Source organism: Rhodnius prolixus, unplaced genomic scaffold (genome assembly GCF_049639745.1).
Source record: "Rhodnius prolixus isolate KJV_2025 unplaced genomic scaffold, Rpr scaffold_5, whole genome shotgun sequence".
Taxonomy (NCBI): domain Eukaryota; kingdom Metazoa; phylum Arthropoda; class Insecta; order Hemiptera; family Reduviidae; genus Rhodnius; species Rhodnius prolixus.
The window spans coordinates 34,551,854-34,561,868 of record NW_027411624.1 but is presented as its reverse complement, the minus strand read 5'-3'; the positions used below and the strand labels follow the sequence as shown (position 1 = coordinate 34,561,868).

The 10,015-nt window shown below is 30.2% G+C and overlaps 1 long non-coding RNA gene across 2 annotated transcripts; it reads left to right on the top strand.

Moving 5' to 3' along the window:
- The first annotated feature begins 223 nt into the window (after nucleotides 1-223).
- On the top strand, nucleotides 224-8,967 carry LOC141458460 (uncharacterized). Of its 2 annotated transcripts, XR_012460983.1 has the most exons (6): nucleotides 224-458; nucleotides 588-715; nucleotides 1,419-1,524; nucleotides 5,435-7,581; nucleotides 7,680-8,165; nucleotides 8,327-8,967. It is a non-coding gene; the product is annotated as an uncharacterized lncRNA (long non-coding RNA). The 2 variants fall into 2 exon arrangements; XR_012460982.1 differs by having other exon boundaries at nucleotides 7,680-8,967.
- The last annotated feature ends 1,048 nt before the right edge of the window (nucleotides 8,968-10,015 follow it).

The following is a 10,015-nucleotide window of genomic DNA, read 5'->3' as shown; positions in this document are numbered from 1 at the left end:
TTGACAATACAGTTAGTTGTAGGAATTGTCAGTAAAGCAGAGACATCTAGTGGTTCATCTTGTAACATAGCAAATTTACTTTTCCCAGTAAGTGCTGTTATCTAAAGGCGACTTTTGTAACTAAAAATGCAAGATTTTAATTTCTCGGTAAGTGTTGGCATCTGATGGCCATATTTGTAACTACAGTATGAAATAAAATTGTTGATAACATGTGACACACATGTAACACAATGTAACCTTCCTCACTAAGTCACAAGCGTAATGCGAGTAAGAAACATTCGTGAATCAATTGTACTGCTCATTAGGTATCATTTTTGAACTAAATTGAACCTTTTTTCTAGAAAATTAAATACAGGATAGTTTAATTTGTTTGCTGCGTATTTGTATACTTGATAAAAGACTTTTATTTAATAGTGCTCTAACAGAAAAATGCTCCGATTTCTGTTGTCTTATACAAGGTGTGAATTTAGTTAAAATTATTAACGAAGTATTCTTTACAAATTTTATATGTTTTCATCCATGGGCTTTTATAACCCTTTGCTGGCTTGCAACCCAGTAATATACAACTTTCTTGTGAATTGATCTAGCTCTGCGATCTCTTCTTTACATCCAGAGGTGTGTAGGCATATATTAAATGTTCTCATGCATTCTAATCTGGAGAATGAAAAAGTCAAGGAAATGTAACTACCTCTTGGCCTGTAGAAATGTTCTTCAGGTAATCTTATCCATTATTCAAAGTGATGCATCTTAAAGAAAACCTTTTTTATGATTAATATTTCCCTTTGTATCGAAATAAGTAATGTTTACACTCTTTCGTAGAAGAAAGATTGAAGTTTAATTTAAAAATGAAACATTAAATACATGATAATGCAACAACTTTTTTAGTCAAAGGAAAATATTTTTCAGCCAGTATTTAGTAATATATTTTTTGTTTATTAATTTAAATCTAAACTTTATTTTTCATATATTTTATGAAAAAAGTTTCAATTATTCCAAACTTGTATGTTTAAAGAAATTTAATATTTTATTTTTTAGACAAAAAAAAACATAATTGAGTGTAAAATGAAGTATTTTTGAAGATTAATTCGATTTTATTGTTAAAAAAAGTAGTTCAATTTGTTGAAAATGTATATTATAGTACGTGCCTATTCAGTAGGATTATATCAACCACGTTCATTTAATTAATAACAGAATTACGTGTGATTAGTCTAACGTTTTGAATAATTTAAACTGTAATAATTTATTTATTTTTACTCTATTTTTTTTAGTTAGTGGAAAACATAATGGTTTAATTTTAATGAGAAAAAGGTTAGTTCTGTAGAAAAATCCTACGTTTATAATAGTATTAGAATAGTGTGCATTAAATTCGAATATTTACTGTTGTTTTAATTAGTATTTTTTTATTTTTTCCCTTTTAGACCTTGGACTTTTTCGATCTTTTGTCAACTTACAGCTCCGATAAGTTCAGCATTCACCTTTAAGGATTATTTTTAAGGGTCCAACTATATTTCCAGCAACACGACCGTAAGTACGAGATTATATGCATCCATTCTAGTTCTAATAATAAACTAAACAATCTGAGTCATCAGAGGAATTGTATGTAAACTTTGTGGAAGCTGTGTATCATGCTGCCCATCTTAACAATACTTTTTATTTCAATAAGTATATAAAATTTAACAATACTGTTAAAAACAAATGGTTTAATGCTGACTGTAAAATTCTGAAACAAAAATGCGGACTGTATATAGAAAATGTAAGAAGTCTAATTTCTTTGAACCACACCTTAGGAATTATTTATTGTTACGTGCAGAATGTCGCTCATGTATTAAAAATGCACGATAATGTTATTTACTCTAAACTGTTAAATTTAAGAAACTCTAAATGTTTTTGGCTATTATATCATTGACAAGTTGTATCCCCAAAAGTGAATATAATAGACAGTAATTCATAGTGATTATTTTATACTAATTTTTATCCACCAAAAATAGTAAAGGATATGGCTTCTCTCACCAGCGTTACTCATCCAGAGCTTGATTAAGATATTTATTTCGAGGAATTACAATATGCTTAAAGTAAAAAGTCTTCGGGAGCAGATTTAATAATACAGTAATAATAACAATAAGCCTTTATTTACGTATTTTACAGAAAAAGATAGAAAAACACAAATAAACATCTACTGCACAGTCTAAACAAGACAAAAGTTAAAAATAAATAAAACTTGACTAATTAATTTCACTAAATCATACACTTATTTAAAAATCATTGTTTATTGATCCATTTTGCTGTAAAATATGTAGGCCTTCCCAGTTTTGGTCCTTTGACAGTAACCAGCCAGGCGTGCTTAATATTAAGAGTTCTCTGATTCCTCCATCTGTTCGCACTTCTTATTCCAGTAGGTTCTGTCTTCCTCATCCTACTGACTCCCTCTTCTTTTTTTATATCGTCCGACCGTCTTTATAGTTGTCTATCTTTTTTTCTTTCTCCTTTTAAAGGTAACTATTCCGTAACCATCCATGTCCATCTATGGGTATCTGTTCCGGCCAAATGTCCAGCTCACTCCCATTTTATCTGCTTACAGCACCGCGTGCCGTCTCTCACTAAAGTTCTTTCTCTTTTAATTTAGCTTTTGATCCTGTCTCTTCTCTTTATGCTTAGCATGCTTTTCTCAACGATTCTTGGCCAAATTTCTATTTTCTTTTCATTGCTTTTGTGGTCGAACAAGTTTGGCATCCATACGTTAACACAGGCCGTATATTGAATATAAAGCTCTTCCATTTAATGTCTATGTTCGCCTTCATTGCTCAGATAGTCCTAAGATCTAGCTTCTAAACCTAATCATCTGCAAACTGTGAGTTATTGAGATATTTTCCATTTATATTTATCCCAATATCATCCCATTATAAGCTTTTAAAGATGTTCTCCAGCACAGTTATAAAAAGATTTGAGAGGTAATGGATCTCCGTGGCCTCGCTTTATCGGGAAAGGATCACTCCTGACATCACTTTCAATAATAAAAGCTATATTTTCTTTGCATAATTTTTTTATTACGCTGATGTATTTATTTTCCAAACTAATTGAAGCTAACGGGAAAATTTAAAATTTTCTTATACTTTTTTCATTATCCTATTGTTTAGTATTGTAGTGAATAATTTTAAGACGGCTGAAGAGTGAGATAAAGGCCTATAATTTTCCATTTTAATTCTATCTCCTGTCTTATAAAGCAGTACGATCTTAGACTGTTTCCATTGTGTGGGTATTTTCTCCTGGACCAAAACGCTATTAAAAAAGCCACATAAAATTTGTATCATAGATTCTCCACTTGCTTTTATTAATTCGTTTCTGATTCCATTTTTGCATGGCGTTTTTCCCTTCTTCAAATTCTTTATTACATTTTTGACTTCCGATCTTAAGAAAAGCAATACCTCCTCTTCATTCTGCCTAAATATAGTATATCTCACTGGGTACTTCTTCTTGTCTTTAATCATATAAATTTTTAAAGTATTTCTAGCTATATTTGACATTTCTTTCCTTTGAGTAATATTTCGTTTCTGCTTATTTTCTAAAGATAAAATCAAATGTTTTCCTGCATCAAACTCCTCTTTTAGCTGTTTTGTTGATCTATTAGTTTCTAGAATTTCCATTACTTTATTCTCTTCAAATGTTTTTAGGCCTTCCTTTATTGCTTTCCTAATAACATTATTAAGCCTTGTTACTTCTATCGAACTCTCCTCTCTTTTTTCACTTCTTTTCTTGTTGGTCACAGTGACAGGGTGCTTTCTGACAATTTCGAACTAAACCCCTTCTTCTCTCCTGCATCTTTTATTGGGTCAGTGTTACACTTTTTAATAATCATTATCATTTTATTGTAATATTCCTGAACTTGCCCCAAGCAATCGTCTAGTCGTTCGTTTTCCCTCATTAATTTAAGTTGTTCCTGGAAGATTTTTTTCTGCTTTCAATTCGTAACATTTTTCCGTTTGTATTGGAAACATTTTTCTCTTCATGCCTCTTATATTCAAAGAGATTCGTGTCATTCTATGTTCAGCGTTAAAGCTAAATCTTGTTAACAGTTTTACATTTCTAACGGAATGGAGACTATCTTGTAAAATATAGTCTATTTCGTTTTTTTTTTCTAAAAGGTACATTCCAGGCCCATTTATTTTTTGTTTAGCTTTAAAGAAAGGTATTCCCAAATTTTAGTTCCTGACTATAACAAAAATTCATTATCATTTCGCCTCCTTCATTCCTAGTACCATAATTTCACTTTCCAATTAGAGACACTTCTCTATGCAGTTTTTACCCCAATCCCCCATTACAATAAATACACTATTACTATTCTTATTTATTTGCACTAAATCCCGTAACTCTAGATCTCGCTCATCTGATCTCTATATTCCCTCTCACCGAACCTCATCCTTTGACAAGTCCTTCCTAATACGTGCTACCTCTCTCTGGAACTCCTTGCCTTCATCTGTCCGCCATGCTCCTACCCTATCCATCTTTAAATCCCGTCTATTCAGTTATCTACTTTCTATTCAGCTTCCTCCGAAATTCTAATTGTTTTAATTTATTTCCTTAATTTCTGCTGTTTTATTATTTTATTTTTACTTTCATTTTCACTTATTATATTTTCACTTTTGTAAATACTTATTTATTTATTTTATTTCTGTATAATCACAGGCCAAACTGTTAAGGCCTCTATTTGTTCCTGTATTTATTCTTAGGGGACAATTGTCCCAGAATAATAAATTTCTTTTCTATTTCTAAATTTTCTAACATCATGTAGAAATTTACTTTATCCAAATATTCAGAAGATAAAGTAGGAGCTTACACCTGGATTACAACCAGCTCTTTTTTGTCAATTAATTTAATTCTTAGAATTGCTAGTCTTGTGCTAATTTCCTTAAATTTTGTATTGACATTTTCCATTTAATATAAACGATAAATCTAACTTCGTTTTTCCAGAATTATATTTAGTTCAACCGACAAATTCTGCTTTTTGAATATTTAAAATTTGTGCTCTTATTTTTATCATTTATTTATATTTTTGTTGAATCAAGGTTTTTAAACGTATTAATTCTATGTTGTTTTCTAAACACGCAAAACTATTTTCAGTCGAACTAATAATTTTCCAATTTAGTTTCATAAAAATAATTCAAAGAGAATATTAGTAAATTATAAGTGTTAATGTCTAATTGATAAGTAATAGGTGTGTTTATTGGAAGTATATTTCATTTGTATTGATGAGAAGATTTAAGTTCTTAATTAATTGTTTTAATTTACATATCAGTAATTTGGTTTAATTGCACTCACATTGATTACATTTTTATGAATACTTTATCAATTAATAAAACTATTTTTTGTGTTTTTCTTAATTCAAGATAAAACTCAGTAAACACTTTATTTTTATTACATTAAAACTGTTGATTTTCAGGTTAAATAAAACAGATACTAGAATGCAGCATGCAAAACTGTTTATCAATGCAAGCCCAAGTGAAAAATACGTTAAAACATTCATCATTGAAAATAAAAAATCCTTTTTCTCAGGAATCAATCAATAAAACAGGTATGTTTTTTTGCATATAATATACTTGTTTATAACGCACTTACAGTTTATAAGGCAAAAATGGGCGCAAGAGTCATGAGAATTTGCATGTGAAAGATTAAGCATAAGTAAAAATGGTCATGAGAGTGTGCATGAGAAAATTAAACGTAAGTAAAAATGGTCGCGAGAGTCATGAGAGTGTGCATGTGAAAAATTAAACAAGTAAAAAGGTCGCGAGAGTCATGAGAGTGTGCATGAAAAAGAATAAACATAAGTAAAAATGTTCGCGAAAGTCATGAGAGTGTGCATGTGAAAAATTAAACGTAAGTTAAAATGTTCCCGAATATCATGAGAGTGGGCATGTGAAAGGTTAAATGTACGTAATAAAGGTTGCAAGAGTCATGAGAGTGTGCAAGTAAAAGATTAAATGTAAGTAAAAATGTTCGCGAAAGTCTTGAGAGTGTGCAAGAGGAAGATTAAACATTTGTGAAAAAGGTCATGAGAGTGTGCATGAGGAAGATTTATCATAAGTAAAAATGTTACCGAAAGTCAAGAGAGTATGCATGTGAAAGAATCAATGTAAGTATAAAAGGAGTCATGAGAGTAAGTGGAAGAATGAACATAAGTAAAAATTACCGGCAGAGTCATGAGAGTGTTCGTGTGGAAGATTGAAAATAAGTAAAAAATGATCGGCAGAGTCATGAGAGTGTGCATGTGAAAGAAATAAATAAAAATGGTCGGCCGAGTCATGAGAGTGTGCGTGTGAAAGATTAAAAATAAGTAAAAATGGTCGGCAGAGTCGTGAGAGTGTGCAAGAAGAGCAACGCTTGCCATCTAGTGGGAGTGGCATTGTAGTGTGGCCGTTGTCATGGAGATATGGGCGGCGCTTACCATCTAGAGGGAGTGGCATTGTACTGTGGCCGTTGCCATGGAGATATGACGCGCCGCCATCTTGCCTCCAGAGGGTATATAAGAAAGTTCGCGGCGCGGGCCGGGCCGGGTGGGGCGAACATTTGCCTTCCGACCGTCGAAGCGACAACATCTCCATAACCATTACACTACAATATGACTTGGTGAGAAAAGTGGCAGATAGTCAAACTAGACGAGATATGTTTGAGAGCGACGAGCGATATACCCCCCTGCATCACTCAAGTCGTACTGAAGAGAATTTGTTTATGTTTACGTATATATAGAGGGCTAACAGTGCTACCTGGTGGCGAATTTTGGAACTAATTTGTTTGTTTACAAATGTCTAGCAGTGCTACCTAGTGGCAAATCTTGGAACTAATTTTTTATTTTTACGTTTTTTTCCCTAATTTCTTTAATTTTTGTTGTTTTCCTTTATTGTAAACATTTTTTTTAGCACTTTTTGTGCATTTTATTAAATAATATATGTATTTATGTCGTATAATAGAATGTTAATGTATGTATAAAATAGGTATGCCAATAAATAGACTTTTTTAAACAAATTAAAGGTTTTTCTTTATTCTGCTCCTAAACAATACATTTTTTTTTTGTTACAATAGTACAAATTAATTAAATTGTGATATAAATATGCATGATACATATTACAATTAAATAATACATTAAAAAAAAAAAATTATAACAATAGTTGTTTGTATATTCACATTGGATGTTTTCTCAACGTCTTTTTCATTTTAACCTCATTTGACGAACAATTTTGCAGGTAGGTTTCCCAGGATTGGTTGTTTTTAACCTGAAAATCATCATTATTCAATAAAATAAAGTGTTAATAAGAGTTAATCTAGAATAAAAAAGCGTTCTATTCGATGATACAACAATTTAAACTCATCTTTTTTAAGGATACAATTTTCTCCTACAGGAATTAAAAAATTAGAAGTTTTCTTGAAAAAAATAAATAGAATTTTTGTTAAAGATGATTAGCTTTTATCAAGATAATAAAATAAATGGCTAATTTGCGTTAGTACAAAAAGCTAATAAGAAGAAAAAGAAAAACTATTATTGGAAATTCCATCACTAATCACGTGTAATCTTCTGATCGATATAGTAAAATGGTAATAGCTCTTTTGTCCAACCGGAATTTACAAAACTACCAAATTAAGTTAAAATAAAAATAAACAGCATTCATCAATATTTCAATCAAATTTTACAGAAATTGAAACATTACTGACTTAGATTAAAAAGGAATGTAAATTAAATAGGCAAAGGGAAAGTAATTACAGAAAAAAGGTTTTAGTTTATGTTGTAATATTTACAACGTATAAAATGATAGATAAGATTACCTGAAGAACAGTCCAACTCAGAAAGAGTGGTAAGTAGATTTCCTTAACTTCTTTATTCTCCAACATATGCTTGATAAGTATCATATAAATATTATCGGTGTGCTGCTGCATAAAGGTCATCATTTCCAGATGAATGCTGAGCATTACTAGGCTGCAAACAGGCCAAGTGTTAAAAAGCGCTATGTAAAGGCAGTACGCTCCTGACTGCAGTTTTTAGAACTGTTTTCATTACAGCAGGCTTTTAAGCAACAATATACAATCAAACTTGTAGTACTTAGTGAGAAACCATAAAACAAAGCAGACAACTTTGGTATTCATCAACCAAAAGAGATCAGATAGGTATTTAATGGTGCATCGTTAAAACGTAAGTTAGAAGACAAATTTACGCAATTAATACAAAACATTTCTAAATCTTTAACCATTAGTTCTATGAGGCTGATAAGAGTGAAGGTCCTGGAGTTGAATATCCACTCCAAAAACCTTTTTAAAATCATATCTCAGAAAATAGTTTTAATAGAATATGATCTGCTCAGTAGTAATTGTACTGTACAGTTTCAAAAAAATTGGTGACATTTTCGAGAGACCACAAAAAAAACAGGGCAACTTTCGTATCCAAAAAACCAAACCAAAAAAAATCAGGGTTGAAATATTAGTAGGTATTAAATAGATGGGAAATTTACGCAATTAAATTAGAAATTTTTTTAAAAATTCATAGAAATCAAACAGTACAATAAAGCCAATGTCTGGTAGGTTAATTGAATACAACTAATTTCTTTTGCTGTATCAACAGATTCTGTTCATCAAAATCAAACTTTTAGTTTTAGTCTTTTAGATGAAACGAATATTATATCATTTTCAAGATAGTTTTTGTTTGAAACAGATTATCAGTTCTTCCAGAAACATATCGCAAATCATTTACTGTAAGTTCCTTCAATCAATTTCCTTTTAGGTTTCATAATAACTTTAAAAACGCATTTGAGTATCTGTTTTATCATATAATAAAGGCTAAAACCTACAAAACTATTGCTAAAAAGTGGTTTAGTCTAAAACGAACGTAGGACAAGTTTACTTCGGTTTTCACGATCAGAAAGTGTTGAACTGTAGCAATGAATATCATTTAAATAATTTATTATGTATTTTTATATTGTAATAAAGTAGGTAAGCAAATAAATAATCAGTTTTTTCAAACTTTGTTTTTCTTTATGCTCCTACTAAATTATACATTTTATCTGATGAAAGCAAAAAATTGATATCATTAAAATTAGATTGTGACATAAACCATATGCATATTATAAAGTTGTTTGTATATATTATTGGATATTTCTCAATGTATTTTTCATTTTAAATTTATTTGTTGAACAGTTTTGCTATTTTCAATCTGAAAATCATCATTGTTCAATGAAATAAATGTTAAATGTTATCTTATTGAATGTGATACAGCATTCGTCAACATTCCATCAAATTTTACGAAAATTAAAACATTACTGATTCACATTAAAAGAGAAAGTAAATTAATTAGGTAATGGGAAAGTAATTTTTTATCAGAAAAAAGGTTTGTATTGTAATGTTTACAACCTATAAAACGATAGATAACTACCTGAAGAACTATCCTACTCAGGGAGAGTAGTAAATATATTTCCTTGACTTGATAAGAATCAACTAATATTACCAGTATGCTGCTGGATATAAAGGACCCGTAGAAAGAGGTAATCATTACCAGATGAAAGCTGAGCATTTTTAGGCTGCAACCTGAAAGCGTTGAGAAGCACTGGGAATATATAGATTGCGTTCATTTCAGCAGACATAAAATACAATCAAAATATAATCAAACTTATAGTTCTTACGACATACTAAATATTCATTAACGAAGTTTGATGCTTTGTGCAATAAGACAAGATATTTTGGTATTCATGGTTTATAAATAATTTAAGCTATCTTTATGACCAAAATAATGGAAACCATATAAAAGGTGAACATCCAGTAATAATAATACAGTTTAAAAAATAATAATAATAATAATTAACTTCACTAAAACCCCTCTTTCATTTTGAAGTTTGTAATAAAATAAAGTATTATTTTTTAAATACTATTTTGAAACAGGCTTCATATGAATATCTCTAAGCGTATTAACATTTGAAGACTACACGGAAAAAAGGAGTTAGAGTTAGACTCATTTAGACGAAAATGAGTTTTTGGCATCATTATG